This window comes from Symphalangus syndactylus, chromosome 10, assembly GCF_028878055.3.
Source record: "Symphalangus syndactylus isolate Jambi chromosome 10, NHGRI_mSymSyn1-v2.1_pri, whole genome shotgun sequence".
NCBI classification, from domain to species: Eukaryota; Metazoa; Chordata; class Mammalia; order Primates; family Hylobatidae; genus Symphalangus; species Symphalangus syndactylus.
Window position 1 is genome coordinate 102,773,031 of NC_072432.2, and position 24,227 is coordinate 102,797,257.

The window sequence follows — 24,227 nt, forward strand, 5'->3', positions numbered from 1 at the left end:
TCTTATGTCTATTGAATAAAAATGAGTCACAGTGAATTAATTAGGATTTTACTGATTGTTTTGTCATGCTTTCTGAGCCAGCATGGGGGTTTATATTTTCAGCTGTTAAAAAGGCATATGGTACTACCTGTTCCTTGCTCTCTTTCTTGATAAGCTGTGCTCTCTTGAGGTGAAGCCCCATCTTTTCTTTCTGTGGCTTTTCTTCATTTCAGAGTCTTTCTGAGAGTTGTTTGGTCTGTCATCTTCATCCTTACGTGTGTCCCAGGTCACTTCCTAAGGCCTAACCCCTGAACAGCATTTCTTATTAATGAAGCCTACCTTGGAAGGAAAGAGCAGAGGCCTGGGTCCCTCAGGGTTACATTGCTACTCAGACAGACCCTCATGCCTGCAGGGGGCAAAAGACACAGACACAAGGACACTCATGACAATTAGCAATAGCATTTTGAGGTATACTTTCTCATTAACCTCTTGCAAAATCAGTTGTCTTAAGAGATTTCTGGGAAGGAAAGCCCAAGGCCAGAGTGGCCACGAGAGGGCACCAGTGTACCTTAAACAGCCTTTACCTCCAAAATCCTCAGGAAGGTTTCCCTGCGTTGCAAGGGAGAGACATAATGAATACACATCGGAAAAGAATAGAAAAAAAATCATCATATTGTTATATCTAACTGTAAGGCCTGATTACCATATATTTATACATCCAAGTCCTCCTTAAATATAGAAATCACAAGAACATTAGACAATAATAGGTAGACGAGGGATTAGATTGAAAATACTTCAAATAAGGTTGTGAGTAGGTCAGCAGACTTTAAAACAGAATAAACCTCACTTCGAAGCAAGGTAGCTATGGAAACATTACCAAAATTATTCTGTTACTTCATGGCTGCAGTGGTTTCTGCAGCCTGGAAATGCTGTCAAGGGAGGGCAGAATATTATTTTCTTATAAATAATACAACACAGGATCCTATATGGAAAGTTGCAAGAAATTAGATTTCAGAGGTAGAGATGTTTCAACAAAAATACCCAACAGCTTTAATTTGGTTTCTGAAAACTTGGCTCTGAGCTTGCAGTTGTTAAGTTTTTCTCTATTTCTGTTTTCTGTTGCAGAAAGGGAGCCAGTGAGGGATTTATTTTCATGTCTCTGGATGTATTATATCCACACATATGCATACACCTTGAGCATGGCTGATAGAAGTCACTTGTTTGCCCCAGTATGATTCTTGTGAGGGCAGGTGACCTATAATCAACACTTAAATAAGAGGCTTGCTTTCTTGTGGGGAACAGGCCTGGAGCTTTGCTGCCTAAGGTGACAGGGTTCTGTTGCTGACCCTCGGAAACCATAGACCAACTGCCTATGCCTGCAAGCTGCCCAGAACCCCCCTAATAAGCATATAAGGATTGTGTACACGACTGCTCCCTGATCATACTGACCATGTAGGTGGAGGTGTGGGTAAATGAATTAATTAGGTTTATTTAAGAGGGGTAGGTGTTTGGTAAGCAAAGTAAACATGGTATAAACCTGGGAGTTATGTTAAATGTCATGCTGGTGGATGTTAGAGGTTGAGGGTGGTTTTGATGCTATTATGAAGTCACTCAGGCAGGGACCCAAAATGCCTCCATCCTGGCCTGACAGCACCTCTTTTCCCCACAGAGTTTCAAGAGAGCTGTATACCCAAGGGACAATAACAAATTGGGAATCATATACCCAACATGCCAATGCAGTGTCCTCTGGTAAGAGACTGAGTTGTCCATGTGCCTAAGATCTCATGAACAAGAAGTGGGATTTCCTAGCTTCCCCAAACCTAAATATTGGAATATCGTCTCTACCAGGGTGGCCATACGGAGAAAAAAAATCAGAGAGGTGGGAGTGGGTAGCCATATGCAGAGCATGCATGGAGTAAGAAGAATGGAAAAGAGCAAAGTAGCCCTGCCTTTTATTGAAGAAGAAAGAACAGGGCTCATCCAATGTCCTGAGGGTAGAGATGGGTAGGAATTTTGTACAGTCAAACTTATTCTAAGGAAAGAGACCTTATGCTCCTCCTTGCCCAGAGAAGTGGATCTAATACCTTAGTGAGCATCGGAATCTCCTGGAGGGCTTATTAAAACACATGCTGCTGGGTCCCACCCCAGAGTTTCTGATACAGTAGGTCTGGAGAGGGGCCAGAGAGTTTGCTAACAAGTTCCTGAGGATGCTGATGCCCTTGATTCTGGGACCATACTTTGGGACCACCACAGCTCTAGAACATTGTAAGTGGTTTAAGTAAAGTATCAACAATGTAGGCGTGATATGGATTTAGAGTTTGTCCCTGAAACAAACCCAACAAAGGGCTCATTACTCTTTTTTTAAAAATTGGGAGGTAACTCACACACCATTTGTATATCTTCTTTGGAGAAGTGTTTATTCAAATCCTTTGCCCATTTAAAAATTGGGGTATTAGCCTTTTTATTGTTGAGTTTTAAGTGCTCTTTATGTATTCTAGGAATAAGTCCCTTATCAAAAATAAGATTTGCAAATATTTCTCCCATTATGTGTGGGTTATCTTCTCGCTTTCTCGATGGTGTTTCTTGAAGAGCTAAGGTTAAAATTTTGGCGAAGTCTAGTTTATTTTTTCTTTTATCACTTATGCCTTTGGTATTGCATCTAAGAAAGCATTGCCCAACCCAACGTCACCAATGTCACAAAGATTTCCCCTTCTTTCTTTTTCTCTTTCTTTCTTTCTTTCTTTCTTTCTTTCTTTCTTTCTTTCTTTCTTTCTTCTTTCTTTCTTTCTTTCTCTCTCTCTCTCTTTCTTTTCTTTTCTTTCTTTCTTTCTTTCTTTCTTTCTTTCTTTCTTTCTTTCTTTCTCTCTCTGTCTCTCTCTCTTTCTTTCTTTCCTTCCTTCCTTCCTTTCTCTCTTCTCCTTCCTTCCTTCCTTCCTTCCTCCCTCCCTCCCTCCCTCCCTCACTTCCTCCCTCCCTCACTTCCTCCCTCCCTCCCTTCCTTCCTTCCTCCCTCCCTTCCTTTCCTCCTGCCTCCCTCCCTTCTTTTTCTTTCTTTCTTTCTTTCTTTCTTTCTTTCTTTCTTTCTTTCTTTCTTTCTCTCCTTCCTTCCTTCCTTCCTTCCTTCCTTCCTTTTATTTCCCTTTCTTTCCCATTCTCTCTTTTCTTTTCTTTCTTGTCTTACTCTGGTCTCCCACAGGCCATAGTGCAGTGGCACAATCACGGCTCACTGCAGCTTTGACCTCCTTGGCTCAAGTGATCCTCCCACCTCAGCTTCCCAGGTAGCTGAGACTACAGACACGTGCCACCACACCCAGCTTTTTTTTTTGTATTTTCAGTAGAAACAGTGTTTCATCATGTCATGCTTACAGGCTGGTCTTGAACTCTTGGACTCAAGCAATCTGCCCGCCTCAGCCTCCCAAAGTCCTGGCATTACAGGCATGAGCCACCATGCTTGGACAACAGAGATTTATTTATTTTAAGAATTTTGTAGTTTTAGCTTTTACATCGATTTCTAGAAGCAATTTGGAGTTAATTTTTGTGTATAGTGTAAGGAAGAGGTCTAGCTTTATTCTTTGGCATATGGATATCCAGTTGTCACTCATTACCTCTTAAAAAGGAAAGAAAAAACTAGAGCAACAAAACAGTCTCCTTTTTTGGTGGGAACTTTTTGAATATTAGTGTGGTTTGAACAGTATTTATTTTTGTGGCTTTGTTTATACCCAATCAAATACATTCATTCATCCAGGAAATATAGCGCATCTACCTTGTGCCACATATGTCTAAGTTGAAGGCGATAGCAGCAATTAAGTCCTTGCCTACATGTAGGTTACAAGCTAGTGAGAAAAATGGGCGTAAGAAAATAAATGAACAAATGTATAATGTACGATAGTAGTGATAAGTATTATGAAGAAAAAGCAGAGTAAAAGGGTAGAGGTGATGTGGGGGCTAGCAACAGGATACTATTTTATATTGGATAAGAAATTTAGGAAGTGCCTCTCTAAAGTGGCTGCATTTGTTTGGTACCTGAATTAAATAAGAAGGCAAGCCATGTTAGTATCTGGAGGAAGAGTTTTCCAGACAGAGAACAGATGCAAATATCATGATGCAGAAGTGTGGTTGGATTCTTCTGGGAAGAGTAGGCAAGGCAGTGAAGCTAGAATGTGGTACATGAGGGGAAGATGGGTGGAAAATGATGTTGAGGAGATAGTCAGGGACCATACTTATGGGAAAACTAGACTAGTTCCCTGACCTTTTGCCTGTCAACGCATTTTGGCTTACATTTGCATTGGCCTTGAACAAAAGTTAATATTCTTTTTTCCTCTTTGACTTTAGTACCAGTCTCAAATCTTTTAGTAGACAGGTTGAGAGAAAAGAATACAAATAAGCATATGAACAAAATTGCAAGGCATAAATTGCTTTGAAAGAACCCCACCCAAATAATTCAAAAGAAAAAAGTAATTCAAAGAAAGGACTAAAGTCAGAGTCCTTCTTTTTTTTTGCCTATGTGATTTTCATTAACCAAATCTTCTCCCCTTTATTTGTTTAAGGTTGGTGGCCAGGTCTACTGGCTGCCCTGCCCACCAAAACCTGTTCTTCCCTTCTACTTAGTCATAGGAAGCTGCTGCCCAGTTGGACTACACTTCCTCTACTCTCTTGCAGTAGCTGGGGCCACGTGACCAGTTCTCACCATTGGCATGTGAGCGGAAGTGCTGTGTAACACTTCTGAGCTCTGGCCTTTAAGAGGCAGGTGGGTCTTCCCAGTGGTCTTTCCCTTTCTGTCAAATGAATGCAGAGGATGATGGGGCTCTAGGGATTGGTTTAGCTACTAATTGGAAGAAGCCTGGATGCCTGAATGCATGTAAAGAAGAGCTTCTTGCTGACTCAGAAACACTTGCCTTGGATTATTACATGAGCAAGTTTATATTGCTTTTGTGTTTGAGTACTGCTTTTGTGTTTGAGCTATTACATCTGTGGATGTTTTGTTACATAAATTTAGCCTACTGTAACCAATACAAGCCCAATTTAGACTGAGCGACAAAAAATAAACTACTTGGAAAGCTATACTGAAGGGAAGTAGGATTAAACACAGTGCTAGATTGGGATTGAGGAGGTTTGGAACTGAATGGCTTCCCCTCTGTGGCCATATGCATTTTTATTGCATAAAGGGCTTCTCATTTTTACAATAACCTTGGCAGTGGAAGTGAAGGGGTGGGTGTGAATGGTAGTGGGAATGTGGTAGTGGCTAGGGGAGCAGGGCATGAGCCCTTGAATGTGTTAGGAGCACCTGCACACATGAGCAAAGATAGCTTCTGACAAAGGGAGGATTTATCAGTTCACTGGGCCTTGGGTATGTCTATCACTTTGTTCTGTCAATGAACTGAGGACTGCAGGCACCTCCACAGACCACACACAGGATCTAATTGGCTCAATAACATCTAACTTTTTGTAAACTAAAAGAATAAAGATTTTTATTAAGCACGGTAAGCAGCCTTCAATATCTTCAAATTCACTTCATCAAAATCCATCTATAAGCAATCAAACTCAATGGTAGTTCATTCTTGCACAATTTATGAGTTAGGGCAAAAGTGTCATCAACTTACATTAAGACATTAAGAAACCTACTTAGCTCTTGTGGGCAGGAAATAAGGAACTATACTTCATTTATGATAACTGGTAAGCACATCAACTTCTAGTAGAAAGGTATTTCATTTGTATGAGATAGAGAGAATTTGGGACTGATGGCACCAGCCATTACAGGTCATACAGGTCACTAGCAAATCTGGGCCCAAACTGTGCCGAGAAAAATAGAGGTATATTAACTTTGGGAAAATTAAACAAGTCAGAGGTGAGGTGAATTTAGATGAATTTGGGTGATTTCAGTAAATGGTGTTGGCCAAATAATTTTGTCAAGCCTTTGGTAATTTAAAGATGTGAAATCTGCCTGTAACCTCACTTGTGATTTTACCTGTGCTTTCTATTCTTTTATATCTTAGATACATATTGAAGATACTTATCAAAAAGATACCTATTAAAATCTAAGCCAAGATAGATATGAAGAGCAAATTACTGCCTGAAGCAGTTATAGTGGCGGTCGTGATCATTTCTCTTAGAAGAATGAGGGGGCTGCAGCAAATGAAGCAGGGGTAAACACTGGAAGGGGTTGATTGGTCCTCCCTTCCCCCTGGGGTTTTCCATAATAAGCTTTTCCTGAGCACGTGTATGTGTGTGAGTGTGTGCGTTCCGTGCCATGGATATTATGTAGCTGGGCTCTAATCATTTTCTCTTCGTGTCTGTTGGCAATGCTGTGGAGTAGAAGGTCAGTCTCTGTCAAGTAGAAGAGCAGAGTGATTAGATAGCAAGACTGTTAATTAGAATGATAAGACCGCAGCAGGGCACCTTCTCACTGACCAGCTGTGTGAAGGCAGCTCAAACCGTAAAAAGCTGGAGAGAATCCGTGTGGAATACTTGTTGGTGCCAAAATCTCTAATGCCCCAAAGAAAAAGAGCCAAGTATCAACCCTACACAGGATTTTAACTCTAAGGAAAGACACAAGGCACGTTGCAGTTTAAGTGTTGAGCAAGAGCCAAAGTTAGATTAAACAGTGAATGATTACTGTTAAAGGTAGTAACAAGGTATATGTATTTCTTCAAATTTTGCTCTAAATGCTGTAATCAATTTTTATCTATAATAATTTGAGATGAATTGTTATGCTTTGTTAATTTAATATTCTATTTTTATAGAAAAAGCACAGAGGCATAGAAAAGCATGTTAACTTCTCTCTCTCCTGTGGGAAGCCTTTTGTTCCAATCTATAGTCATGGGTCTACCCAACAGCAGCCAGGTCAAATTGTAGTCATGATTGTAAAGGAGGGAAGCGTCCATATGTACAAACTCCAAAACTCAAACCTACAAAAGAATACAGCAAGCAAGTTTCTTAGAAGAGTAAGAAACAATGAGGGGAAGCACCACGGTGACAGGAGTCCATGGGACCAGGAACCCTGCCTTGCACAACTTTGGCACTTGCTCAACACTTAAACTGGAATGTGCCTTGTGTCTTTCCTTAGAGTTAAAATCATATGTAGGGTTGATACTTGGCTCTTTTTCTTTGGAGCATTAGAGATTTTGGCACCAACAAGTATTCCACACGGATTCTCTCTAGCTTTTTACAGTTTGAGCTGCCTTCACACACCTGATAGAAGGGCTCTGAAGTCAGGGGGTAACCTTCTGCATGATATCAGTTGAAAAGTTGGTGAAGCCTTGAGTACAAAGGCCTCTTTTTCTACACACCTCTTATTCACACTGCAGGGTCGATTGTTGCCATTTTCCAAGCCCTTCCTGCCATATTCCTGCTCTTGCTAATGCTATACGTTCTAAACTGCTAAGGACTCCCTGTTAAGAGAGTATTTGCCCCTGAGGATCAGAAAAATGTAAAGGGATTTTCAGAAGAGACACCTTGGAAACTGGATTTATACTGTAAAGAGTGGAGGCAAAGCCTTTCCCAATTAAAAAGAAAGATTTTTGGAGGATGAGCAGGGAGAATGAATGAAGGCATTGGTGACAGTGGTATTCATTTGAATCACAGCCCACCATTTCCTCACTGCATGACCCTGGGCATGTTACCTAAATTCTCCAAAAATCAGTTTTTGTCATTCTTATCATAGAGTTAAAAATACTTAACCTCCTGGTGCTGTGAGGAGTAAATGTAATAATTTGTATTTAATAGTTTGTATAAATCTCTTGGTAAAAACTTGAAACACAATAAGCATTAAATAAGTGATAGCCAGTGTTACTAGCTATTGTTGTCATGCCTGCATTACTGTGCCAGACATTGAAATTCCTGTGCAATCTCCCTATACCTTGCCTAATTATCTCATTTCCTACCATTCACTCATCCTTCCATCCCTGTAATATGTGTTCATCACGAACATGTACCAGGCTCTATCCAGGCCTGGGCCCATTTTCTTCTCCTTATTATCACTTTTGTTTCTCCTACGGACTCTGAATGAAATTCTCCTTCCCAGGCTTCCATCTCATTCCCGGAAATTCAACTTGAATATTAGTTCCTTCGTGAAGCTATTTAGAGCAATTTCTGTTCACTTTAGACTCTTCCTTTCTCTGTATTGTAATTATTGTTTGTGTCATAGGCTTAAGTGCTGGATTACATAGAGAAGAACTTTCTGTGATGATGGAAATGATCTATAGCTGTGTTATCTAGTACAATAGCCACTAACTACATATGGCTATTGCTTACTTGTAACTAATGGCTAGTATAATTGAAGAAGTGCATTTTAAACTTTATTTGGTTTTAATCAATTAAACTTTAAATCTGAATGACTGTCTTGGCCTAATGTGTCAACCATCTACTCTGACAAAAGATCTTGTGGTAGGTAACACTCATGTGTTTTTGCTGGCCTCCTGGGGCCAACACCTATCCTCTTTTCCCATGGTGTCCTGTCTGCCCATAGAGATATCACGGAACGGATTTTGGGAAAGAGAAATAGAGGTCCAGTGCTCAACACGACGGGGTTAGTTGTGAGCTAGACTGAAGTTGGGGTGAATAGGACCTAGTCCCATCTGTTTGTGAGTAATCCTGCAGAATTAGATCTACTGGTTGGCAGGATTTACAGGAACCTTGTTCTGGTGAGCTGGCAGGCCTTGCAGTTCTACGTGTGAGTAAGGCCTCTTTTGGGGGCCCCTGAGTCACTGTGGCTGATCCATGGAACTGACCTTTGTGGCATCCCACCTGGCCTGGATCAGGCTATTGCTTGACCTTTCTTCCTCTTATTAGAGAATTTTCACCCTGTGACTCAGCTGTGGTTCCTGATTACAAACTCTTCAGAGCTGCCTTGATCCTCCCTTTCTGTGTTGAGTCCATTCTGTGTTTCCCAGGGGTTCATGAACATTTGGAGATCGCAGACTCCTTTGAGAGGAAATACATGCTATGAACACTTTTCTTAGAAAAATGCACATGGTCACATCCGTATGCAATTTTGCATATAATTTCATCAGGGACACAGATCTCTTGAAACTCAAGGCCTAGGTCTGAGGCCCTTGGTTAAGACCACCTTCTTTAACATTTATGCAGCCAATAAACATATGAAAAAAAGCTCATCATCACTGGTCATTAGAGAAATTCAAATCGAAACCCCAATGAGATACCATCTCATGCCAGTTAGATGGCAATCATTAAAAAGTTGGGAACAAAGAGATGCTGGAGAGAATGTGGAGAAATAACACTGTTGGTGGGAGTGTAAATTAGTTCAACCATTGTGGAAGACAGTGTGGCGAATCCTCAAGGATCTAGAACCAGAAATACCATTTGACCCAGCAATCCCATTACTGGGTATATACCCAAAGGATTATAAATCATTCTACTATAAAGACACATGCACATGTATGTTTATTGCAGCACTATTTACAATAGCAAAGACTTGGAACCAACCCAATGCCCATCAATGATAGACTGGATAAAGAAAATGTGGCACACATACACCATGGAATACTATGCAGCCATAAAAAGGATGAGTTCATTTCCTTTGCAGGGACGTGGATGAAGCTGGAAACCATCATTCTCAGCAAACTATCACAGGAACAGAAAATCAAACACTGCATGTTCTCACTCATAAGTAGGAGTTGAACAGTGAGAACACATGGACACAGGGAGGAGAACATCACACACTGGGACCTGTCAGGGTGTGGGAGTCTAGGGGAGGGATAGCATTAGGAGAAATACCTAATGTAGATGATGGGTTGATGGGTGCAGCAAACCACCATGGCACGTGTATACCTATGTAACAAACCTGCACGTTCTGCACATGTATCCCAGAGCTTAAAGTGTGTATATATATATATATATATATATATATATATGTATATATATATATATATATATATATATGTATATATAAATAACACCTTTTTAATCTGACCTTAGAAGTTCTGCACGCTATTCTTTCCTCGCTCAGCACCAGCTCAGATCTAACTTATTCTGTACTCATTGGGTAACATTTTGATGACTGGTTCAGGGCTCTAGTTACCTTAATAACAGAACAGTCACTCTAAATAGCTGTGAGGAGTATTTCAGTCACTATAAATAGCTATCCCCAATGGGTAGGTTAATAGGTTGGCATTCTGGCTTAAAAATATTTTCCTCCTTGCAAAAGAGATATTAGAAATTGGTTATATGTAGCTATAATTATAAAATTCATAAAACAGCAGCACTGAGCTCCAGACTCCGGACTGAGAGTGTCCCCAATCCCCCAGCTTTACCATCTCTTGTTAATTACAGGTGTCCAGCCCTGGATCTCTCATGTAGTAATATCCTCAATTGAACTTTGAATTTACATTCTTTGACTCAGCTGAGTTTTCTTCTGATCTGACCTGATCCTTCATCCCATAGACCACAAGTTAAGAGTTGGAGGAAATGTTGAGACTATTTTTTGCAGAGGCCTAGGGAAGGAGGTGGCTGGTTCAAGGTCTCACAGCTGGTGGATGACAAGGCAGGGCTAGAACCCAGCTGGCTTCTAGTCCAGTTCAGTGTTTCCATTTCTCTATGCTCTATGGGTAATTTGTCCTTGAGGTTTGGATAAGATGACTTGGGAAGTTGAGCCTGTATCATATGTGTATTCATATGCATGAATTCATATGTGTATTCATATGCATGAATACCTCATTTCATGTCTTGGATATATTCTTGCAAATTTGGTAATAAAGTGAATTTCAGCAAATTATGTATCTTATGTTTCTTAAAGATTAAAGATGCAATCCTTCTGTAAAAGCTTTTAGCCTTGAGTATACACTTGGATATGCTAGCAAAACCAAATGCTTAGAGTGAAAAGAATTTTCTGATGAAATATTAAAATAACATTCTGAATTAACCAACAAATATTAAAGTGTCAGACAAAAATCTTTTTGTCTAGAGGAAAATATAGCCTATTTCTTTAATACATATTTTTCTCTATCTGCAGGTAAATATTCCTTTTGAAAAGCTCAAAGTTTTATTTCTCCTCTCTGAAGGGTTTATCTTGCACGATCACTATTAATTGTTTAACAGCCTAGATTAGCTTGCTGAATGTTTGTTTAGTATCTCGTATAAATTCTTTATCATTACCAGTCAGCTTTCGTATAGTATTATTAAGGTTTATTATTTCTGTAAGTATGACTTTCTCTGTTGTGGGGTTTTTTTAAGTGGAATAAATAAACAAAGCAGCAGCTATTTTTTAATAGCCATAGGATATTGTATTTTATAATTTAATAAAAACTCTAAAACATTATGGGAGATAACATAAAGCTTGGAATTCTTTACAAAAAAGCCTAACGTCAGTTTTATTTCCTCAGTTACTTGCTGTGATTATCTTTCCTCTGGCCACCACGATCATAGTAACTGCCTTAGCCTAGTCCCAGGGCCAGTACATTTTGTACTATAGATGATTTCAGGAGGAAGGAAGAGCTTAGACAAATGAGCTGCAGAGACAGTCCTCAAACTTCATATTAATTAATCATTTCAGCTGCTCCCTACTAAACTTTTAACTAGAACAGCTAATAGGGAGCAAAATGGATGGGTTTGAATTTCATCTCCTTTTGTTTTCCCTGCTCACTCTCTGGAAAAGGGGGTAATGAACAGTGAAATGGTCAGGCGTGAGAAGCGAGAAGGGTGAGGACCTGCCTGTGGAGCCTGTGGCTGTGTAATCAGCTCCTGAATTATCACAAGGTGGCCCACTGTTTTATTGTCAGAAATGTTCAGGTTCCAATGTGGAGGGGGAGTAAGGAGATGAAAAGATGGTGTCCCCATGTCCATTCTGTCCGTTGGATGGGAGATGTACTTCCAAAGAAGACTCTTTAGAGAAAAAATAATAGAAGACAAATGTTGGTTTGCACCGTGTAATAAACCTGTTAGTGTTTACAGTACAGATGCTGACACTGTTTAACCTAATAGCAAGCTGTTGCCTAAGCATCTTTTGGAGGGTAATTAAAAGGCTCCTATATGTACTGAAACCAATTATATTAAAATTTTATTTGTAGGGAGTACTGAAAACTTCAGGTAAAAAAATCAGAATTCGTGATCCAACCAAAGATGTTTTCCTGTCACGGGCATGAGGGATGCTGCCAGAAGGAGATCCCAATTAAAGACCAGGGCTTGGTTACAAAGGTAGAGACCTCAAATCAACTTTCTTCTGATCCGACCTAGCACTACTTTAATGAGGGAAAGAAAAAGTTCACTATTGTAATATTATTAAGTAGAAATTAGAAGAAATAACTGATTATTCCTCTGGAAAGAAGATCACGGAAATGTGTGGGCCTGCTTGAAGACATTTAGTAGCAGAACGGCTAGGAAAATCGGTGCTGAGAGGGCGCTGAGAAGACACTCTTTTTTGGAGAGCTGCATTTTTCAGGCATAATGAATGGGTCATGTTTGCTGTTTGTGTGTGTTTGCTATTTGCCAAAAGCCCACCAGGTCTAGCTGGGTTTCCCAGCAGAATTCCAGAAGAGATATACAGGAGATCCACCTGCTCCTTCTGAGACTGCCACTGACAGGATGTGTAACCTCAGAGAGTCACTGTCCTGCTCTGAGCATCACTTTCTAGGATCTGTAAAGAGAAAGGAACACTTCTGATTCAAAGAAGGGTCAATACTGCTGTAATTATACCTTGTATTGAGAAAATACCTTTCCTCCTAACTCCCAAATAATTTGGAAAAAGGTGTTGGTTCTTTTTTTTTTTTTTTTTTTGGGATGGAGTCTCACTCTGTTGCCCAGGCTGAAGTGCAGTGGTGCGATCTCGGCTCACTGCAAGCTTCGCCTCCTGGGTTCACGCCATTCTCCTGCCTCAGCCTCCTGAGTAGCTGGGACTATAGGCACCTGCCACTACGCCCGGCTAATTTTTTGTATTTTTAGTAGAGATGAGGTTTCACCGTGTTAGCCAGGGTGGTCTTGAACTCCTGACCTCGTGATCCACCTGGCTCGGCCTCCCAAAGTGCTAGGATTACAGGCGTGAGCCACCGCGCCCGGCTGGTGTTGGTTCTTAAAACTCCTCTGTAATTCACAGGGATTATTGCAGTCGGAGTTATGGAGAGTCAGTGAAGTTAAGTGGTGGGAGAAAAGTGACCATCTCACTTTTCAGAGGAGGATGGAGAACGGTACTCCTGACTCCAGAGCTTAAGCCATCTGGCTAGAATTGTATGGAAAATGGAAGAGAGTCTGATGTAATTTGGTGTTTGGTGTTTTCCTCAGTTGTATGGGTGTTTCAATTTTCTTACCAGTCCTGTCTGCCTTTTTGTTTTTTGACTGGAGTTCATCAACAGTAGTTGTAGCCAAAGATACCAGAATGGGAGTGATGTCATTTAAAAAAATGGGCTTTAAAAAAAGACTTTATTTTTTGAGCAATTTTAGTTTCACAGCAAAATTGAGAAGAAGGTACAGAGATATTCCATATACCGCCTGCCCACACACATGCATAGCCTTCTGCGTTTTCTGCATCTCCCACAGAGTGGTACATGTGTTAGAATTGATGAACCTACATTGACACATTATCACCCAAAGTCCATAGTTTACATTAGGGTTCACTCTTGGTGTTGTACATTCCATATACAAGAAAGTTATTACATGTATCCATGATTATAGTGTCATGCAGAATGGTTTCACTGAGCTAAAAATCCTCTATGCTCTGCTCATTCATCCCTCTCTCACCCCTACCCCCTGGCAGCCACTGATCTTTTTACTGTCTCCATGGTTTTGCCTTTTCTAGAATGTCATGTAGTTGGAATCATAAAGTATGGAGGCTTTCAGATTGGCTTCTTTCTCTCAGTAATATGTATTTAAGTTTCCTCCATGTCTTTTTTTTTTTTTTTTTTTGAGACAGGGTCTTGCTTTGTCACCCAGGCTGGAGTATAGTGGTGCGATCTCAGCTCACTGCAGCCTCGACCTCCTGGCTTCAAGCAATTCTCCTACCTCAGCCTCTTGAGTAGCTATGACCACAGTTGTACACCACCATGCCTGGCTGATTTTGTATTTTTCGTAGAGACAGGGTTTTGCCACGTTGCCCAGGCTGGTCTCAAACTCCTGAGCTCAAACAATCTGCCTGCTTCAGCCTCCCACAGTGCTGGGATTACACACATGACCTCCATATCTTTTCACGATTTGATAGGTCGTTTATTTTTAAGTACAGAATAATAGTCCATTGTTGGATGTACCACAGTTTATTCACTTATGAAAGTCATGTTGGTTGAAGGACGAAGTTTTCTGATATCATCTTTTGCAGGACTGGTGGGATGGGGCATGTGAGGTGAGGGCCTGAATATGTGAGGAGAACTCATGTGGTCACAGACTTCATTCCCAGGAGGATCTCTTGACACCCATTCTCCACATTCCAAGCCAGGGCTGTCTCCAACATCTGTGTGAGGAGATACACTGAGCTGAAAAATTGGGGCCTCTTGCAACCATGCTTTTTTGGCTGGTGGCTCTCACTCATGTTTCTCAGCCCCACCAGTGGTGAGCAACATTCTCTGCTCCAGCTCTCTATCCTTGTTCCAATATGGGGCCCTCGGACCTCCTCATAGTCCTCACAAATGGCTCTGGGAGTTCCTGGGGTTATCTCAGGTGTGGTTAGCACGTTGGCAGTTGACAACTTCACCACCTTCTGCTTCCCAGGTCTGACTTATAGGATACGGACTCTTGTCACTGCTGCTCTAAGTCTTGGTGTAAGTCCTTAGGCCTGGAATTAAGGATGATTGAGTGTGTCACCTCTCATGGTGGCCCATTACTTTTTTTCCTTAACTTTATTTTATTGTGGTAAGAACACAATATGAGATCTACCCTCAACAATTTTTTTTTCTTTTTTTTGTGATCGAGTTGTGCTCTTATTGCCCAGGCTGGAGTGCAATGGTGTGATCTTGGCTCACTGCAACCTCTGCCTCCTGGGTTCAAGAGATTCTCCTACCTCAGCCTCCCAAGTAGCTGGGATTACAGGCATGTGCCACCATGTCTGGCTAATTTTTTTGTATTTTTAATAGAGACAGGGTTTCTCCATGTTGGTCAGGCTGGTCTTGAACTCCAGACCTCAGGAGATCCTCCCGCCTTGGCCTCTCAAAGTGCTGGGATTACAAGCATGAGCCACTGTGCCTGGCCACCATCAACAAATTTTTAAGTATACAATACATTATTATTGACTATAGGTACAGTGTTGTACAGGAGATTCCTACAGCTTATTCATCTTGCTTAATGGATACTTCATGCTCATTGATGAGTAACTCTCCATTTTTCCCTCCCTCCAGCCTCTGGCAACTACCATTCTACTCTTTGATTTTATGAATTTGACTTAGTGAGGTATCTAACAGAAGAGAAATCATTCAGTATTTGGCTTTCTGTGATTGGCTTATTTCACTCAGCATAATGTTCTCAAGGTTCATCCATGTTGTTGCACATGGCAGAATCTCCTTTGTAAAGGCTGAAAAACATTTCACTGTAGATATATACCATTCAGATGTTTTCTGTATCCATACATGTGTTGATAAACACTTAGCTTGTTTCCACAACTTGGTTATTGTGAATAGTGTTGCAATAAACATGGCAGTGCTAATATTTCTTCAGGATCCTAATTTCAATTCTTTTGGATAAATAATCAGAAGTAGAATTGCTGGATGATCTGGTAGTTATATTTTGCATTTTTTGATGAACCTCTCTACTATTTTCCAGAATGCCACACCATTTTGTATTCCCACTAACAGTGTGCAAGGGTTTCAGTTTCTCGACATTCTCACCAATAATTGACTTTTTAAAAAAGTATACAGTACATTATTGTTGACTATAGGTACAGTGTTGTACCTATAGTCAATATCTTTATTTTTTGAAAGATTATATTTTCAAAAACAACAAAAAGTACATATATATAATGAGTGGCATTTTTTTTTTTTTTTGAGATGGAGTTTTGCCCTGTTGCCAAGGCTGGAGTGCAATGGTGTGATCTCAGCTCACTGCAACCTCCGCCTCACGGGTTCAAGCAATTCTCCTGCCTCAGCATCTCAAGTAGCTGGGATTACAGGCATGCGCTACCATGCCCAGCTAATTTTTTTCTTTTGGTTTTTGTATATTTAGTAGAGACAAGCTTTCACCATGTTGGCCAGGCTGGTCTTGAACTCCTGACCTCGTGATCCACCTACCTTGGCCTCCCAAAGTGCTGGGATTACAGGCGTGAGCCACTGTGCCTGGCCTAGTGGCATTGTTTTAAATTTTTCCAAATTTCTTTAATTTCTTACTGAATAGAAGACAGGTAGATTCTCTTATCTCTTTTGCCTTCAGTCTGTTGTGATATCACATTTAAGGTAGGCATGTGAACTTATGAGAGAATGAGAATGAAAAAGGCAAATAATATGTTAGTATTATTATGAAAATAGTTTTAATCTTGTGGATAGCCACACCACATTTTGAGAACCTTTGCAGTAAAGAGGTCTAAGTTTCAAATTTTTGTCTTTTTTTTTTTATAATAACCTTCCTGATAGTGTGAGGATTAACAAATCATTGTATTTCCCTGATAAGTAGTGACATCTTACTTTTTTTCATATGCATGGTGACCATTTATATGTCTTCTTTGGAGAAATTTCTATTCAAATCTTTAGTTCATTTTAAATTAGGTCTTTTTTTTTGAGTTGTATAAAATTCCTTATATAGTTTTTGTTCTAGAAGTTTTTACAGTTTCAGGTCTTATGTTTTAAGTTAAACAATTTTGAATTGATTTTGAACAATTATGAATCAATTTTGAGTTGATTTTTGTATACGGTGTAAGATAAGGTTCCAATTTCATTCTTCTGCATGTGGGTAGCCAGTTTTCCCATCATCATTTGTTGAAGAGACTATCCTTTCCCTGTTTTGTATTCTTGGCACCCTTGTGGAAGATCAGTTAATTGTATATGCATGGATTTATTTCTGGGCTCTGCATTCCATTGCATTGGTCTACAGTAGTCCTCCACTTGGCCTCTGTTTCACTTTCTGTGGTTTCAGTTACCCATGGTCAACTATGGTCTGAATATATAAAATGGAAAATTCCAGAAATAAATAATTCATAAGTTTTAAACTACATGCTGTTTTGAGTAGTGTGATGAAATATTGTGCTGTCCTGCTCCATCCCATCCAGGATGTGAATCATCTCTTTGTTCAGTGTACGCATGCTATGTATGTTGCCCACATGTGAGTCACTTTGTAGTTTTCTTGGTTATCAGACAGAAAAAAATATAGCATATATAAGGTTTGGTATTGTCTGTGGTTTCAGGCATCCATTTAGAGTCTTGGAACATATCCCTTGTGGATAAGGGGGGGACTGCTGTTTATGACTCTCTTTATGCCAATATCATAATGTTTTGATTACTGTAGCTTTGTAATATATTTTGAAACAGAAAATGATACCTACAACTTTGTTCTTCTTTCTCAAGGCTGATCTGGCCGTTCATGGTTTTTTGTGCTTCCATATGAGTTTTTGAATTCTGTTTTCAGTTTCAGGAAAAAATGCCATTGGGATTTTGATAGGAATTGCACTGAATCTGTAGATTGCTTTGGGTAATACGAACATTTTAACAATATTACATCTTCTAATTCATGAACACAGGATGTCTTTCTATTTGTTTGTGTGTGCCTTAAATTTTCTTTCATTAATATTTAGTAGTTTTCAATACACAGTCTTTCACCTAGTATTTTCCTAAGTATTTTTTTTTGATGTTATTGTAAATAGGATTGTTTTCTTGGATTCCTTCTCAGATAGTTCATGGTTAGTGTATAGAAATGCAACTTATTTTTGTATAATGATTTTGTATCCTGCAAATTTACAGAATTAATTGATTAGTTTAACAGTTTTTTATTTTTATTTTTGAGACAGAGTCTTGCTCTGTTGTCCAGGCTGGAGTGCAGTGGCATGATCTCAGCTCACTACAACCTCTGCCTCCTGGGTTCAAACGATTCTCATGCCTCAGCCTCCCGAGTAGCTGGGATTACAGGCATGTGCCACCACGCCCGGATAATTTTTGTATTTTTAGTAGAGATGGGGTTTTTATGTGTTGGTCAGGCTGGTCTTGAACTCCTGACCTCAGGTGATCTGTCTGCCTTGGCCTCCCAAAGTGCTGGGATTACAGGCATGAGCCACTGCATCCGGCCTCTAACAGTTTTTTAAATGGAATTTTAAGGGTTTTCTATATATAAGATCATGTCATCCGCAAACAGGGACAATTTTACTTATTCCTTTCTAATTTGGATGTCTTTTATTTCTTTTTCTTACCTAATTGCTGTAGCTGGGACTTCTAGTACTATGTTGAATAAAAGTGGCAAGAGTAGGCATCCTTCCCTAGTTTCTGATCTTAGAGGAAAAGCTTTCAGTTTTTCATGATTGAGCATGATATTAACTGTGGGCTTTTCATACATGGCCTTTATTATGTTGAGGTACTTTCTATTCTAGGTTTGTTGAAAGTTTTTATCAAAAAGGGTGTTGAATTTTGCTAATACCTTTTCTGCATCTATCGAGATGATCATGTGTTTTTAATTCTTTATTTTGTTAATAGGTGATAAGTTTGGATATGTGTCTCTGCCCAATTTCATGTTGAATTGTAATCCCCAGTGTTGGAGGTGGGGCCTGGTGGGAGTGATTGGATCATGGGGCTGAATTTCTCATGCATGTTTTAGCATCGTCTCCTTGGTAATGTTCTCGTGATGGTGATTTCTCATGAGACTTGGTTGTTTAAAGGCGGATGGCAGTGGGTGGCACCTCTCCCTGTCTCTCCTGCTCATGCTTTTTCCATGTGACGTGTAAGCTCCTGCTTCACCTTCTGTCATGATTGTAAGCTTGCAGAGACCGCCCCAGAAGCAGATGCCAGTGCTCTACTTCCTGTACAGCCTGCATAACCATGAGCAAATTAAACCTTTTTTCTTTGAAAGTTCCCAGTCTCAGGTATTTCTTTATAGAAATGCCAAAACAGACTAATACAATAGGATTATCTTATTAATTGATCTTTGTATGATAAACCATCCTTTCATGCTAGGGATAAATCCAATTTAATCATGGTGTACGATCCTTTTATTGTGCTGTTGGATTTGGTTTGCTAGTGTTTTGTTGAGGGCTTTTGCATCTATATTCATCAGAAATATTAACCTGTAGTTTTCTTATAGTGTCTTTGACTGTCTTTGGTATCAGGGTAATGCTGGCCTCATAAAATGAATTTAGAAGTATTTCTTCCTCTTGGATTTTTTGTAAGAGTTTGAGAAAAATTGACATTAATTGGCATTAATTCCTTTTTAAAAGTTTAGTAGAATTCACCAGTGAAACAATCTGATCCTGGACTTTTCCTTATTGGGAGGTTCTTGATTGCTGATTCAATCTTCATACTAGTTATAGGTCTGTTCAGGCTTTCTATTTCTTCATGATTTAATCTTGGTAGGTTGTATGTTTCCAGTAATTTATCCATTTCTTTTAGGTTATCCCATTTATTGGCATATAATTGTGCATAGTAGTCTCATGATTCATTTTACTTCTGTGGCATCAGTTATAATTTGTCCTCTTTCATTCTGATTTTATTTATTTGAATATTTTCTCTTCTTAATTAGTTTAGCTAAGGGTTTGTCAATTTTATCTTTTCAAAGCACCGACTCTTAGTTTTATTGATGTTCTATTGTTTTTCTATTTTCTATTACATTTATTTCTGCCCTACTCTTCGTTATTTCCTTCCTTCTGCTAACTTTGGGCTCATTCTTCTAGCTCCTTGAGGTGTAAAGTTAAGTTGTTTATTTGAGATCTTTCTTCTTTTTTAATGTAGGCATTTATTGCAATAAACTTCTCAGTAGTGTTTTTGCTGTAACCCATAAGTTTGGTATGTGTGTCTTCACTTTTATCTTGAGATGTTTTTATTTTTATTTTATTTAAAAAATATTAATATTTTTTCCTGAGACAGGGTCTCACTCTGTCGTCCAGGCTGGAGTGCAGTGGCATGATCTTGGCACACTGCAGCTTTGGCCACCTGGCTCAAGTGATCCTCCCACCTCAGCCTCCTGAGTAGTTGGGACTATAGGCACATAACACCATGCCTGGTTAATTTTTTTTATTCTTATTTTTTTGTAGGGATAAGGTCTTACTATGTTGCCCAGGCTGGTCTTGAACACCTGGGCTCAAGTGATCCTCCTGCCTCAGCCTCCCAAAGTGCTGGGATTACAGGTGTGAGCCACTATGCCTGGTCTCAAGATATTTTTAAATTTCCTTTTCAATTTCTTCTTTGACTCAATAATTGTTCAAGAGTTTGTTATTTAATTTACATATTTTTGTGAATTTTCCAGTTTTCATTCTGCTATTGATTTATAGTTTCAGTCTATTATGGTCAATAAAGATGTTTGGAATGATTTCAGTCTTCTTAAAATTTTTAGACTTGTTTTGTGACTTAATACATGACCTATTTTGGAGAATCTTCAGTGTGCTTTTGAGAATATGTATTCTACTGCTACGGGGTGGAATGTTCTGTATATGTTTCTTACATCCATTTTGTCTATGTTGTTCAAGTCCTCTGTTTCCTTATTGATCTCTCTCTGGATGTTTTATCCAGTATAGAAAGTGAGGTATTGAAGTCTTCTACTATTATTGTATTGCTATCTATTTCTCCCTTTAGCTCTGTCAATGTTTGCTTTATATATTTATGTGCTCTGATGTTAGGTACATATACGTTTATAATTGTCATATCTTTCTGGTAGATTGACCCTTTTATCATTATATAGTGGCTTTTCTTGTCTTGTGATGGTTTTTGACTTAAAGTCTATTTTGTTTGATACAAATATAGCTACCCCTGCTCTGTTTTGGTTACCATTTGCATGGAATATCTTTCTCTATCCCTTCACTTTCAGCCTATGTGTGTCCTTAAATCTAAAGTAAATTTCTTATAGACAACATAAAGCTGGGCCTTTAAAAAATTTATTAAGCACTCTTGTCTTTTGCTTGGGGGAATTTAATTCATTTACATTGAAATTAATTATAGATAGAGAAAGATTTACTATTGCCATTTTGCTAATTATTTGTTGGTGGTGTAGTTTTTCAGTCTTTTTTTCTCTTACTGTCTTTTTTGTGTTTTCTTGATTTTTAAAAATATTGATATGTTTTTATTTCTTTCTATTTTACTTTTATTTAACTTCTATAGGTATTTTTTGTACCTTAAAGCTTACATAAAATATCTTGTAGTTATAGCAGTCCATTTTAAGTTCAATTGCATATAAAAACTCTACACTTCAACTACCCCCCATATTTTGTTATTGTTGTTGCCACAATGTACATGTATTCATATTATGTATCTTTAAACATATTTTAGCCACTTATTTTAAAAACTTTTGCCTTTTAACTTTTATACTAGAATTAAAAGTGATTTACTCATCACCATTACAGTAATACAGTAATACAGTATTCTGAATTTGTCTATATTTACCTTTACCAGTGAGTTTCATACTTTCTTATGCTTTTGTGCTGCTATATAGTGTAATTTAATTTTCCCTTGAAAAACTTCCTTTAGCATTTCTTATGAGGCATATATAGTGGTGATGAACACTCTCAGCTTTTGTTTGTCTGGGAAAGTCTTTATCTCTTTTCATTTTCGAAGCATAGTTTTTTTGGGGTATAGTATTCTTGGTTGGCATTTCTTTACTTTCAGTATTTTGAATATATTATCCCACTCCCGTCTGGCCTGCAAAGTTTCTGCTGAAAAATGTGTTATAATCTTATGGGAGTTCCCTTGAATGTGACAAGTTGCTTCTCTCTTGCTGCTTGTGAAATTCTCTCTTTGACTTTTGATAATTTGATTATAATGTACGTCAGTGTGGATTTCTTTCTTTTTTTAAAAGCTAAACCAGAGATCCTTTAATCAGTGTGAATTTCTTGCATTCATTTTATTTGATGTCTTTGGGTTTCTTAGATACAGATGAATCTTTTCTTTCCCTAGGTTTGGAAAGTTTTCAGCCATTATTTCTTTGAATAAGCTTTGTAGTCCTTTCTCTCTTCTACTTCTTTGATTCTACATAATGTATATTTTAGTCTGCTTGATGGGTTTCCATAAGTCCCTTAAGCTTTCTTCACTCTTTTAAAATATTTGCTTCTTTAACGGCATTATTTTCAATGATCTATCTTCAAGTTCATGGTTCCTTTCTTCTACCTGACTCAGTCTGCTATTGGACCCCACTAGCGAATTTTTTTAGTTCAGTTATTGTGTTCTTCAGCTCCATGATTTTTGTGTGGTATTTTAAAATATTTTCTATCCCTTTGTTGAAATACAAACAAAGAAGTATCTCTTTGTAGTTCTCTTGACTTTGATGAGCATCTTTATGACTGTTATTTGAATTATCTGTCAGATGAATCATATAATTCTGTTTTATTAGGGTTTATTTCTGGAGTTTTATCTTGTCCCTTTGATTGGAATATCATTTCCTGATTTTTAAATTTTCCTCGACTTTCTATTTTTATGTCTGTGCATTAGACAAAACAGGCACCTTTCCCAGTCTTCACTAACTTTCCTTGTATAGAAAAAGACCCTTACCAATCAGCCCAGCCAGAGATTCTGGGTCTTCTCCCAACCTTTCCCTCTATGGTGAGAAGGTAGTTATAGTTTTCATCTGCTCACTCTGTGCTGAGCTGGGGTCGGGGGCAGCAGGGGAGTTTTGGCATCTTCTAGTCCAAATGCTATCTGTATTCTCTCCCAGGTGTCTAGACTGCCATTCATCCTGTCAGAGCTCCAAGACTGGAAAGACAAGCCAGTTCTCTGGGGAGGCCCCTCAGAAAAGCTGGGGTACTGGATACACAAATCAACTCCTTCCCTGTTGTGGGAGAAGCTGGGAGGTGGGGGTGGGTCTCTTCCTGATTATATGGTGCTGTGCCAGACGTAGAAATTCTGGCAAGAAGGTGTTTTGAACCTCCCTATCAGCTTTGGTGAGTCAGTTTTTGTGTTCTTCTGAGGATGTGGGAGCCATTCAATTAGTGTCTGGATGTCTTACAAATCAAATTTTTCTGTCAGTTGTCGCTGAAGTGGTATGTCTTTGGGAAAAAGAAGGATCTAGGGCTTCCTACTTTGCCATCTTGTTGAAGTCCTGTGACCTATTACTCTTGAACCAAACTGCTGTACCTCCCTTCTTTCTTTTCTCAGGATAGGACTTACTCTAAAGGGTCCTTAGTACCTCATATGAATTGACTCCTTATGTTTAAGTGTCTTCAGGCTCAAGCTGAAGTTTTCACTCCTGTAGATTTTAGATGTGGGTCAAAGCTGGCCTTGAAGCTCCTAATATAGGGGTCCATGATGCCAAAAGCCTGAAGGGGGAACCTTCATTTGGTTCACTGTTCTCACAGTGTGAGATCTCCCATCACAGGGTAGTGGAACCATATGTCTATGGCCACGATGCTCTACAATAACACAACCAAGGCTCCCACTGACCAAAGTGGAAAGTGGAGAACTTGCCTTTGTTATGAGCCTCTTATCTCTCTCTACCTCTGCAACCCTTTAATGTTTGTTGCTGGAGGTGTGGTGTGTTTTTAAGTTCTACATGCTTGCTAGGACTCTCTGTGGTGCTGCCTGACCTGGCCTCACCTGTGCTGTGAGCCTTTCCTCTTCCTTTCTTCCCATCAAAGCTTACCTGTTAAGGGAGCCATTCTATCAAGAGCTGATCTCTTCTGGAAAATCATAAACTACTTTAAACTGATATGTTGAATAATGATAATTTCTTAAGCTAGCTGTTCCTGATGGGTGTGATCAGAACTGTGAGGTGATACCCACGTTTTGGGTTGCAGAAATAAAGACTAAGAGCCTTGCCATGAACATGAAAATGACAGCTTACCTGGAAATGAGTACAGCTCATGCCTATGGAGACAATCCATACATGTAGTCCTTCGCTTGCTTCTTCACCTTCCTCCAGGGATCCTTATAAACAAAACTTAGGGTTGGATGACTGTTCAGATCCAGAGCATGCTGCTTCTCTGAAAAGGCACTTTTGCCTGATAATATTTAAGATAATAATACAGTATTGTCTGTTCTGCTAGAGTAAAGAAGGCTGACAGGTAAGACCAAGTCTGGGGCCTTATTCAGTAGGCTACAGAGGAGTTGAAGGTGGGTATAATAGAGTTAAAATGGTGATGGATGGAAGTCATGGAGGAAAGAGTAGGTGAGGGTACAGGCAGACAGAAGAGGGCATTGGAAATATTCTACTCCAGTTATTTTAGGGAGATCTGGATGATGGATATAGAATGGTTATCTTTAAATAAGGCAAGTGGG

General features: G+C 39.2%; 1 long non-coding RNA gene across 2 annotated transcripts in view; it reads right to left on the reverse strand.

Moving 5' to 3' along the window:
- Nucleotides 1-23,976, reverse strand: part of LOC134731656 (uncharacterized) — a 41,466-nt gene extending 17,490 nt beyond the window's left edge. The window contains exons 1-2 of one of the 2 annotated variants that reach the window (XR_010114115.1): nt 23,794-23,976; nt 319-385 (exon numbers count right to left, since the gene is read on the reverse strand). This is a non-coding gene — a long non-coding RNA (uncharacterized lncRNA). Of the gene's footprint in view, nt 1-127; nt 386-23,793 lie in introns of both variants that reach the window. The other variant, XR_010114114.1, reaches the window with a different exon arrangement.
- Between the last annotated feature and the right edge of the window lie 251 nt (nt 23,977-24,227).